Source organism: Hibiscus syriacus, unplaced genomic scaffold (assembly GCF_006381635.1).
Source record: "Hibiscus syriacus cultivar Baekdansim isolate YM2019G1 unplaced genomic scaffold, ASM638163v2 tig00109971_pilon, whole genome shotgun sequence".
NCBI classification, from domain to species: Eukaryota; Viridiplantae; Streptophyta; class Magnoliopsida; order Malvales; family Malvaceae; genus Hibiscus; species Hibiscus syriacus.
The window spans coordinates 202,613-215,688 of record NW_024062542.1 but is presented as its reverse complement, the minus strand read 5'-3'; positions in this window follow the sequence as shown (position 1 = coordinate 215,688).

The following is a 13,076-nucleotide window of genomic DNA, read 5'->3' as shown; positions in this document are numbered from 1 at the left end:
AATTTTCTGCAAAAGCTTCCACGAAATTTTTAATTGCCAATTCACCCCCCTCTTGGCCGATTCCGTCGATCGATTAACTCAACAATTGGTATCAGAGCCTCACTCATTTGAAGGTTTAATCGCCTCTTGAGTCGATTCGGGAAGAGTTACATCGATTAAAAAGTCATCAATGGCCTCCACTTCAAATTACGACTCCGGTCTCGATTCGATGCCCGTCAACAAGCCTCCTTTCTTCAATAGGGCTAATTATGCCTATTGGAAGAATAGAATGATGTACTTCATTCAAGAAAGTGACATGGGAGCATGGAATGCCGTAGAAGAAGGATACATCAAGCCTCTCACTCATCCAAGGTTGTGGAGTGAAGGAGATACAAGAATGTTCCAGCTCAATTCCAAAGCCATCCATATTATTTTTTGTGCTCTTGGACCAGATGAATACGGAAGAGTTTCATCATGTACAACCGCCAAAGAAATATGGGACAAGCTTCAAGTCACACATGAAGGTACCGATGAGGTAAAGAAATCAAAAATTAGTATTCTAACGCATAGCTATGAAAATTTCAGGATGAAACCAAATGAAGACATCAAAGCTATGACGGATAGATTTTCAACGATTGTCAATGGTCTCAAATCATATGGAGAGATCATATCAAATGAAAAGCTTGTGAGGAAGTTAGTATACTCCCTCCCAAAATCATGGCAATCAAAGAAGACGGCAATCATTGAGTCTAAGGACCTATCATCCTTAACTCTTGAAGAACTTATCGGTTCACTCCTCACTCATGAGATGATGCTTGAAGATGAGGTGGACCTTGATAAAGTTGAAGAGACACCAAAGGAGAAGGAGAAGAAGAAAAACATTGGAGTTGCTCTCAAATCCACAAAAGATGAGAGTGATTCTAATAATAATGATGATGACGAGGAAATGGCATTGTTTGCCAAACGATTCAGAAAAATGATGAGACCTTACCGAGGAAGAAAATTCAAACGAAACGAAGGCCTCAAAAATGAACCAAAAGAGAATGACCCAATCATTTGCTATGAATGCAAAAAGCCGGGGCATGTCAAATATGATTGCCCACAATTAAAGAAAAAGGGTCAATCAAAGAATAAGCACAAGGCTCATGTGGCTACATGGAGCGATGAAGAAAGTTCCGATGAAGAGGAACAAGAAGTAGCAAACTTGTGCTTGATGGCATTCGGGGAAGATTCTAAGGTAACCTCTAACTCATCCGATTTTGATGATTTATCTTATGATGAGTTATTAGAGGAATATAATGGGTTGGCTTCGGATTATGAGAAATTATTTTTAAAATATAAAAATGATGTTTCAAAATTGAAAAATGAAAACAAACTCATATCCAAAACCAACAACGATCTTGAAAGTAAAATCAAAGACTTGCAAATCAAACTAGAAGAGTTTGAAAGAAATTTTAGATTTGCAAAATTTACTTTCAAAGATCAATGATGATCATCAAAAGAAAATTGATGATCTTAAAACTTCTTTGATAAAGTTGGAACAAAACATTTTGAAAAAGGTGGAAATTCAAAATCCAACTTTGTTAGAAAAAGTTTTAGAAACTACAATCATAGAGGTCCCCAAAGAACCTCTAATGGAAAAATCGTTAGAAGTATGTGGGTTCCTAAAGAACTCATTACTACTAAAGATAAAAATATCCTACACAAATGGATACCTAAGGGGACTAGGATTTTGGAAACTAATGAATATGGACCCAAAAGAATTTGGGTACCAAAAATCAAAAGTTAATCTATGTTTGTAGGGAAAGGAGCATTGCTACAAGGCACGGGAAACAAATTCAAATTCATGGTACCTTGATAGTGGATGCTCAAGACATATGACCGGAGACAAAAGCCGGTTCATTGAGCTTAACGCCAAAATGGAGGAGAAGTGACTTTTGGAGACAATTCAAAAGGTCACATTGAAGGTATTGGTACAATAGGTAATACCTCTTCCATACAAATTAAGAATGTTTTATATGTGAATGGATTAAAGCATAATCTATTGAGTATTAGTCAATTATGCGATAAAGGATTCAATGTCTTATTTGAAATTAATGGTTGTAAAGTCATTGACATTGCATCTAATCAGATTATGCTTGTTGGTCATAGAATAGGGAACATTTACATGGTGCATTTAGATTCTTTTGATATGACTAATTTATGCCTAGTTGCTAAAGATGAACATGATAGTTGGTTATGGCATAGGAGACTAGGACATGCTAGTATGAGTGTTTTGCAACGGCTAATTCAAGGTGATTTAGTTCGAGGGTTGCCTAAGCTTAAATTTGATTATGATAAAATCTGTGATGCTTTTGCTAAAGGAAAACAAAAGCGTGTTTCTTTTAAATCCATTAATGACGTATCAACTAGTAGAGTATTACAATTGATCCATGTAGATCTTTTTGGGCCAACTAGGACTACTAGCTTGGGTGGAAAACAATATGCATTTATTTGGTAGATGACTATTCTAGATACTTGGGTTCTATTTTTAAGTACTAAAGATGAAGCATTAGAACAGTTCATCACATTTTCAAAAATAATCCAAAATGAAAAGGGTTACTCTATAACTAGTGTTAGGAGTGATCATGGCACTGAATTTGAAAATCTTGGATTTATTGAATTTGTAATTCTAATGGTATTAGTCATAATTTTTCAGCACCTAGAACCCCTCAACAAAATGGAGTTGTTGAGAGGAAAAAGCGAACTTTAGAAGAAATGGCTAGAACCATGCTTTGTGAAAATAATTTGCCAAAATATTTTTGGGCGGAAGCCACAAATACCGCTTGTTATGTTGTAAATCGAGTAATTAGGCCAATTTTAAAGAAAACTCCATATGAAATTTTCAAAAATAAAAAGCCTAACATTAGTTATTTTCATCCTTTTGGATGTAAATGTTTTGTTTTAAACAACGGTAAAGAAAACCTTGGCAAATTTGATGCTAAAAGTGATGAAGGAATTTTTCTGGGTTATTCCTTAAATTCTAAAGCCTATCGTGTATTTAATAAAAGAACTTTAATTGTAGAAGAGTCTATACATGTTGTTTTCGATGATAATCCCCTTCCGAGGAAGGATTCTTGTGTGAATGATGATGTAGGTGTTATAAATACAAATGACGTTAGACATGAAGTTGGAGAACCATCATCAAAGGAAGAAACTAAAAATGAGGAAACTCATGATCCTCTTGAGAATCCAACCATTGAAGAAAGGGAAGTATCTTACCCAAGAGAGTACAACTATGTCAAGGATGGTGAAATTATAGATGATCCATCAAAAGGGGTAACAACTCGATCTTCTCTTAGAAATATTTGTAATTATGTTGCATTTATCTCATGCATAGAGCCTAAGAATATTAAAGAAGCATTAAATGATGAACATTGGATTATGGCTATGCAAGAAGAGTTAAATCAATTTGAGAGAAGTAAAGTATGGACATTAGTTGAAAGGCCTAGTAATAAATCTACTGTAGGTACTAGATGGGTATTTAGGAATAAGCTTGATGAGAGTGGTAATATAGTGAGAAACAAGGCTAGACTTGTTGCTCAAGGGTATACTTAAGAAGAGGGCATAGACTATGATGAAACATACGCTCCCGTAGCTAGGATGGAAGCAATTAGAATACTATTAGCATTTGCATGTTTTCATGAATTTAAATTATATCAAATGGATGTTAAAAGTGCATTTTTAAATGGTTTTATAAAAGAAGAAGTGTATGTGGAATAACCTCCAGGTTTGAAGATTCAAAATTTCCAGATCATGTTCTTAAATTGACAAAAGCTCTTTATGGTTTAAAACAAGCTCCTAGAGCTTGGTATGAAAGATTGTCAATTTTTAATTGAAAAAGGTTTTTCAAAGGAAAGGTTGACACTACATTGTTTTTAAAGCATAAAGGTAAAGATTTATTAGTAGTTCAAATTTATGTTGATGATATAATATTTGGTTCTACTAATGATGTTCTTTGCCAAGAATTTTCTAAGCTAATGCAAAGTGAGTTTGAGATGAGCATGATGGGGGAGCTCTCATTTTTCTTGGGACTCCAAATCAAGCAAAGAAAAGATGGCATCTTCATTAATCAAGCTAAGTACGTCAAAGATATGCTCAAGAAGTTTGGACTGGAAAATGGGAAACCTCATGACACTCCAATGAGCTCTTCTACAAAGCTTGACTTAGACGAAGGAGGTAAATGTGTGGATGTTAAATTATATAGATCCATGATTGGCTCATTGCTTTATCTAACCGCAAGTAGACCGGATATTATGTTTAGTGTTTGCTTGTGTGCTAGGTTTCAATCATGTCCTAAGGAATCACATTTACTAGCTGTTAAGAGAATCTTTAGATGCCTTAAGGACACTCCTAGTTTAGGACTTTGGTATCCTAGAGACTCTAGCTTTAGCTTGCATGCCTTTTCTGATGCGGATTATGGAGTATGAAAATTAGATAGGAAAAGCACCTCCGGTACTTGCCAATTCCTTGGAAATATGCTCATTTCTTGGTTTTCAAAGAAACAAAATTGTGTTGCATTATCTACCACTGAAGCGGAATACATTTCAGCCGGTAGTTGTTGTGCACAAGTTTATGGATGAAACAACAACTTTTGATTATGTAATTGAAGTAGGTACCATTCCTATCAAGTGTGACAATACTAGTGCTATTTGTCTCACTAAAAATCCCATCCAACACTCTAGAACTAAGCACATTGAAATAAGACATCACTTTATTAGAGACCATGTCACTAAGGAAGATGTAGTTCTAGAATATGTTGATACTTTGCATCAATTAGTGGATATCTTTACAAAACCCTTAGACAAGGAAAGGTTTTGGACACTTAGAAGAGAATTAGGTTTAACTGACCTATCTTCACTTAGTGTTTAAAATAATTTAGCACTTTTAATAAATACTTAAAAATGCTTATAATAATAATTTTTGATTGCATTCTTGCTATTAGTTAGGGGGAGTTTATGATTCTTAGTGAAAATTAATTTTATGTTCAAATAATGTTTAAAGATTAATTTAATTGATTGAACATAATTAATTTTTGATATATGAGTTGCCAACACCACTAGAGCCTATTTATTTAGCATTTTAAGTGTTTAAAACGGATTTTTACATTTTGTGCTTCATGCACCGATGCATTTAACAATGCATCCTTTGAATATGCATCGATGCATAAGACCATGCACCGATGCATCCGTCGGGTTTAGGTTTAAAATCCTCATCTCTTCATTTTCTCAAACCCTAAACACTAAATACGGCCATTCGACCCTCTCTCTCCAAATCTCTATTTTTGCTCATAATCTTCGGGAAACATCGGATTCTTCAAGATTTTCATCCTACAAACCCGCTACACTCATTAAATCGCGCAAAACATCTCCTCATTCCCCTCAATCCGAATTTTTCAAGGTATTTTCACAAAAACTCTATTTCATTAAATTTTTGAACTTAGGACTAGTTTAGATTAGTTATAGTTTGAAATAATTATCGGGCATTGGCTATAGATGATTCTAAACTAGTTTCTACAATGAATTCATCAAAAACGCATAATCTTTCAAAAATTTTTTGAAATTTCGAATTTAAAAAAAAATCAAAAATTACTGATTCAATTGTGTTGTTTCATGAAAACTATGTGTATTATGACATTAAAAATAGTTTTCAAAACTTTGCCCATTAGGACTTTGTTAGAGAACCTTGAATTTGAGGACTCATTTGAGTTTTGGGATTAATTGTTGTGCATACATGTGTTTTAAAATGCAGGTGATATTTCTTTTCTGATTTCCCTAACCATGTCTAATCCCAAAGCCTAGGTCATCCTCGAGTCGGTCTCACCAAAACCGTCCTCTCGCTCCTAGACCTCAAAATCCATCATATTCCTTCATCCCTCATTAGTACTTGTTTAACATGCCTGAAAAACCGTAGGGATGAATTGTACTCTAGGTACATGAACTCCTTCGAATCCTATCGTATTAGGGAAGAGCGTATTCCTTCTCTACAAGCTATGATAAAACTTGAATTTGAATACCTCTCAATTCTTCGCCGATGGAAGTTTGATAAACTCTTTTCTCTTCAACCCATCGTCTTTCACCAACTTGTCAGCATCTTTTATTCCAATGCGGTTTGTATTCAGAACACAACTCAGTGCGGTACTATAGCGATTAGATCCTATCTTTTAGGACAATATATCATATTACTTCTGAATCTATCGCATCTCATTTTGGTTTAGATGACGAGGGTTATTTAATGAGAAGGAAGATGTGGAATATCCATATCTCCCTAATGCTAGTGTCAGTACCTTTAGGTCTCACCACGATCGATTTCTTCACTTATGATCTCTTGGTGGTTTAGACCATCCGCAGGTCGGTACTCCACACTACGTAACTACAGACTTATGGTGGATGCACTGTATAAAGAACAAAAAGAAAATCAATTTTCCACATATTGTCTTTAGCGCGCTTGTCGATATCATAAACACATTCCCTCAAAGCATGTAGAAACCCTACCTTATGGTTGTCTACTAAGCAATTTTTTTATCAAACTCGGCCTAGATGTCTCCCTTGACAATCCTATCCCGCTCCAAAACCCAATCAATATCACATCATTAAAGAAATCAGATTGGAAATTGGATGAGAACACCGGACTATGGTCGTTTCGACCGGTAAGCAACCCGGGAGCTAGTTCTTCACGAGCTGCTCCTAGTTCTTCTCGTGCTCCTCCTCCTCCAGCTCCTGACACTGATGATGATCCAGAGCTTCAAAGGCTTATGAGAGATATTGACGAGGAAGTACCAGCTCGGCAAGATGATCAAACGCCACCTTATTTCCGATCTTTTCTAGAGTCGTTTGATCTATGTTTTGCCTCCATTGAGTCTACGATTTCTGAGTTTTAGAGGGAGATGCGTGATCCTATGGATGCTCTGACTCTTGAAGTTCGAGCTCATTATCCTCCTCCTCCCGATCCTCCGATGGAGTAGACTTACTTGCCATGCTTTCTTGTCATAAACTTGGATTTTCTTAGTTGTTGGATGTTTGTTTGAGGATGCTTGAACTTATATTTGGTTTGACATTTTAACGATTTCTGTTTATTAATTTTGCATCATTATTAATAAATCAATTGGCTAATGTTTTTCAAAATTCTTGTTTAAAACGTTTTTATAGAGTCTTTTGATTTAACAAAAAGGGGAGAAAATTTAGATGTGCTATAGTAAGGGGGAGTAAGTTTTTCAAAATCGATTTCAAAAAATTTCTTAAACAAATCTTAAAATTACTCAAATGTTTTGTTATATCAAAAAGGGTGAGATTGTTGAAAACATTTTTGATATTTCGATATAACAAATTAAGTTAAATGAATTTTAAGATTTTACAAATGATGTTACAATTTTATATTCGATTCAATTAACCGAATATCAAATTATTACTCCAAGTTTATCAATTTTAAACCTTACTAAATGTGTAAAATTGTGATTTGTACTTAAACTATTTTTAAAATAATTTTCACAAAGTATTTTGAACCAATCAAAGCCTAAATTCAATTATTGAGGTGATGCCCGATGCTCAACCATGCATCGATGCATTAGTGAATTAATTGAAACATCGAATGCATTCCATGCACCGATGCATTCTCCATGCATCGATGCACTCTGAATATTTTTAAAACATCGAATGCATTTGATGCACAAGCCATGCATCGATGCACGCAGGCTATTTTCAAACATCGAATGCATTTCATGCATCGATGCACACTTGGTGCACCGATGCATCAAGTGTTCCAACGGTCAAAATATTTGAATTTTACACTGATGCATCCTCCATCATGCATCGATGCATGAGACACTCCACCTAGAAAAATTAATTGTTTTCACACTTGAACGGCTCTATTGACTCCACTAATTATCACCAACGTTCAAAAGTGATTCAAGGTGTATTTAAACAAGTTCTGAAGCCCTTGATCAATAAGAAATTATAGAGAACAAGAGAGAAAGCATCAAACACCAAGTTTGTGCAAATCAAGCCAATTTTTCCTTTCAATATTCATTTTTCTTTCAAGAACACCATTTGTCATTTGTAATTATCTTTGAGTGTTCTTTTCTTGTTCTAGAATTGTGCAAACATCTTACCTTGTGAGGTTTCTTGTAAGTTTGCAATTTGTAATCTTCTCTTTGGGAATAAGAGTGTTCTCAAGAGTTGGGGTATACTCTTGAGGGATTTTGTAAGGTTATCTCTTTGGCCTCAAAAGAAAGAACAAATTAGTGAACTTGTTGGAAAATCCTTAGTGTGGATAGCTAAGGTAGTGGACATAGACTTTGTTTGAGAAAGTCGAACCACTGTAAATCGCTGTGCAATTACTTTCAATTTTCTGCAAAAGCTTCCACGAAATTTTTAATTGCCAATTCACCCCCCTCTTGGCCGATTCTATCGATCGATTAACTCAACAGATTGATTTTCAGATATTAAAATCTTGGATTCGCTTTAGTTCGTATTTTGTATGGTTGTTTGTCAAAGGTTTGAAAATTTCTCCTCATACACGATACTTGCATAACATAAGCTCTATACTCAAGCTCTTTTCCCTTTAAGTGTGAGTGAAAGTGACGTCTTTGTGAGAATTTATTCTCCATGTCAGACCTAACAAGTAGCTTCCGGGGTTCATATGCCCTATGTCTTCGTGAGGATTTATTCTCCGTGTCAGGCATAGAGAAATGTGCCCTCTCAAATTGAACTCGATCCGCTTAAGTCTATAATGGGTGAGGATTGAGGGTCTGGCTCTTTCAAGGGGGCACTGACAAGGACAATTCGAGTACCTTTACTACTATAACTAGAACTCTGCATATAGTAAACTGTAAAAACCCACCTGATTTGAGACCATGCTGAAACTCTGTCCATAAGTACCCAAATAAGTGTACACAAATGAGAAATGAATTTTAACCTTCGTCTTTTAATTTTTTTGATAGATTATTTTTGAATAAATGCATGTGAACTAGAAATTATGCGGTTAGGGTTTTATTTTCCTCTATGTGTTTTATTCACTGTATTTTATGGTTCATTTACCAGTTGAATTTAATCGTTTCATATTTCACTGACATACATTTCGTCTCTTTGATTATTATTTTTGTTAACATCTTTTCCTTGTCTTGTTGCTTTATTTTATGCATAAACATATTGTTAATACCCGAGTTATTTATCAAAATTAGAAGGCTTTTGAAACGACAACGCCACACGAGGGGTGCATATTTTATCTGCTTTGACATGCGGGACCATTATGAGTTCTTTAAAAGTTGTTCTAAGATAATTACCTTGAAATTAACACTTGTTTCATACATATCATGTCATAGAAGATATGATTCCCGAGTTAATAGTCGCATTAGAAGGCTTTCAATACAACAATGTCACTCGGAGAGGTAGAAATAGAAATGCAAAAACACATCATGGTCCAAAAAGGTGCTCCAGGAAACAGCTGAAATACATGAAGCTCAATAATGTAGTAAAAGCTTTTCAAGGCTGCTACGACGATGTTGATACAACTAGCCAAAAAGAAATAATATGTTTGAAGTCATCAAGTGACAATTATAGCCAACACGAGATAGTGGATGATGTCAGTCATATATAGCCGCTCAACAAATGCATTTCTGGAAAAGAAGTTGAAGCATTGGAATTTTCCATCAAGCTAGGAAATATAAGGATGATGTTTCCTTGCACATTTGATGAAAATGTATGAAATTGAGCAGTATGACGTGATTTGTAGTTTCCATCTACCTCGGTATTGAGACATTATGTGTTCTTTGGAAGTTGTTTTATGACAATTACTTTGGGGATCAATTCCTTTGTTGCATTTATATTTTGCATTTTGCATTCCCATTTTTCATCTTTGCATTTGTATGAGCATATTTGCATCTTTGCATTAGCATCTATACATCGTACATTGCATGGTATACATTTAACTTGTAGAGAATCTTATGATAAAGGTTTTGAGGTGAGATGAAGTCACCCAATTCATTCCTAGAAAAGAAATGAAAGATATGGACGTGACAATATCACTATTTGAAGACCATATCACCATTTAAAGATCAAGGCACCTCGTTGAGAATGGTGGGGTACTAAAGCGCAAGATCCAGAACCTGATTCAGGGCATGGACAGTCGAATAATGGTGGGGCATTCTAATCAAGAAGGATATTTGCATCTACCAATAGTCATTTTTGTAATGGCATTAAAAGATTGTTTGTTTGAACTCGTTTTTGTTTTGTCTTTAATATTTGCTTAAATATCTTAAATCTTTTGATGATTGAACTTATGCTAACCTTCTAAGTTGAATAATTAAACAAGTTTTAATCTTTAGTCTTCGAATATCAAATGAATTACAAATTCTCTTAATTCTTCAAGAATTATGGATTTTGGCATACGACAAGATTAGACCATTCTTATACCGTCTAAAACCCCAAAAAAATCCCTCGATTCTTTACCTGAAATAATTCATGGTCACTGCCAAGAACCAAATTTTGACATTCCCTCTCTTTGAGACCTTGAACATTGCCTTTATCTTTCGATACACAAACAAAGTCAACATACCTTTCGTTGAACCAATAAAGTCACAACACCACCGTCTTCTTAGATGCAAAACCAATATTTTACCAAAAACCTAAATGTATTGAGTACAATATGTTCACTGGAATATGAACCTCAATAAGACACAACTTGGGGCATCTCGCATCAATTTATGAAGAGAGCCTGAACAGGAGACATGCGAAAGAAAAAAGAAGAAAAAAAAGAAATTAATAATTCTATCATGCATTAATTACATTGTTTCATATAAATAAAATTAATCCGAAAATCTATCCCTTGAGGATACCTCTTATTCTAGGACTTTTGTGTATGAAAATGATGAACGACTTTCTTTCATTATCCCTTCACAAAAGGAGAAAAATATACCTTGTGTCCCCATTTAGTCTGAATGATATTTTCTTCTGATTTAACCCTTACCAAGGATCACCCTCCACACTCGGGGGCAAGGTGAAGAAAATGCTCACATGAACAAAGATCACCAATCCACATAAGATCCAAAGGTAACCAAATGCAAAGTGTGAAGATCAAATCAAGGCGAGAATAAAAACATGAAAATGAGCAAAGAAAAAAGAGCAAGAAAAAAAGAGCAAAGAAAAACAAGAAAAAAATAAAGAGAAACAAAGAAAAATAGGACAAGAAGCAAATGCAAAGACTTCCTTAAGTCAAATGACGCATCAAGTTCCAAACCATAATATTGATCAAGCATAATCATTTCAGAATCAATTCACCAGAAGATCATAGAACATCATAAAGGACGCATACGAGCAGATTCAAATCAAACAAGACAGATTGAAGACAACATAATGAATTAATCATTGGTTCAATAACCCTTAAACACTTATTGGACCGTTTATCCCTTTCTTTCATAACTGTGAACCATGTCCCATACGTGCCTTAAAAGTCTCTTAATCATATAAGGATTTCTAAACAGAAGAGACTATCTTCATATCTCATCCTACCCATCAGGATTAATCTTTTATTTATAAAGGGTTTTTTCTTTAATGCATGATAGAGAAAAAATAACAAAGGGGGGTTCAAGACGTAAATTCTGAATAACGTTTTGAAACCAAAGGAGGATTTGAGTTAAAAACCTGAAAAGGTGGCTCAAATATAAAGATGGTGCAGTTGTGGCATAGAAGGTGATCACAAATCCCTTAATAAGGCATCACACAACACGAATGTGATCAGAGCTGGAAGTTGGAGAACTTCCAGTAGGCGAGCATTGAAGCTACCCCATCAGATTTGTGAACATCAAAGAAATGAGAACACCATACCTTAGACCAAAGATAATAACCTCATATTTTATCTTTTCCTTACTCAATCATACTCAAAGATACATTGATCTTGACATTGTCAATAGATATAATTTTTGAAGGATTAAAAGTAATTAATTCTTTGATATCCAATGAACTCTTTTTATGATTTGTGTCAATTATGAAACCTAGAAAGGGGCAATATATTTTCAAAATCTTTGAATAAACATTTTTCAAAATTTTAATTGATATTTTCATACTTTTGAAAATAAAAAGAAGAAGAAAAACATTTTTCAAACAAGACAATTTCTCTAGAGTGGATCTTGATAGTTGAAATGTGGATCTCAAATACAAAGCTCATGCTTAGAATCGGTGTTGAAGCAAGAATGCTGAATGTTGAGGCATCATTGAATATTCAACATATTGAAGTGAACAATGTTGAGGCATCATTGAATATTCAACATATTGAAGGAACAATAAGATCTTCTGAAGACATTTCTTCAACGTGCAGCAACAAGTAGACTCTTTGTCTCCTTGGGTGTTGTTTCTCTCGAAACAAAATTTTGTCTCACTTGAGCCATTTTTCTCTTAAAACAAATTTCGTCTCACTTGAGACATTTTCCTTTGGAAAAAAATTTCAAAGTTGTTTTCTTAAAAACAAATTTTGTTCACTTGAGACATTTGTCTCTTAAAACAAATTTTGTCTCACTTGATACATTTTCCTCTTAAAACAAATTTCGTCTCACTTGAGACATTTTCCTCTTAAACAAATTTCGTCTCACTTGAGACATTTTCCTTCTGAACACAAATTCCAAGTTGTTTTTTCTTAAACAAATTTTGTCTCGCTTCTTTCTCAAAACAAACTTCGTCTCACTTGAGAAATTTTCCCAAAATTTTGAAATATATAGAACAAAATTGATCTCACATGAGATAGTTTTCCTAAGAACAAATTTTGTCACGCTGGAGACAATTTTCCTTAAAACAAAATTAATCTCACTTGAGATTGTTTTCTCTAAAAAAAATGAATTTTGTCTCACTTGATACATTTTCCTCTCAAAACAAAGTTTGTCTCCCTTGAGACAGTTTCCCTTGAAACACAAAATCTTTAATTATGTTTCCATTGAAACAAATTTTTTCTCTCTTGAGACATTTTCTCTTGAAACAAAATCTTTGAATTTATTTCCCTTGAAACAAATTTTATCTCTCTTGAGACAGTTTCTCTTGAAACAACATCTTTGAATTTGTTTCCCTTGAAACATA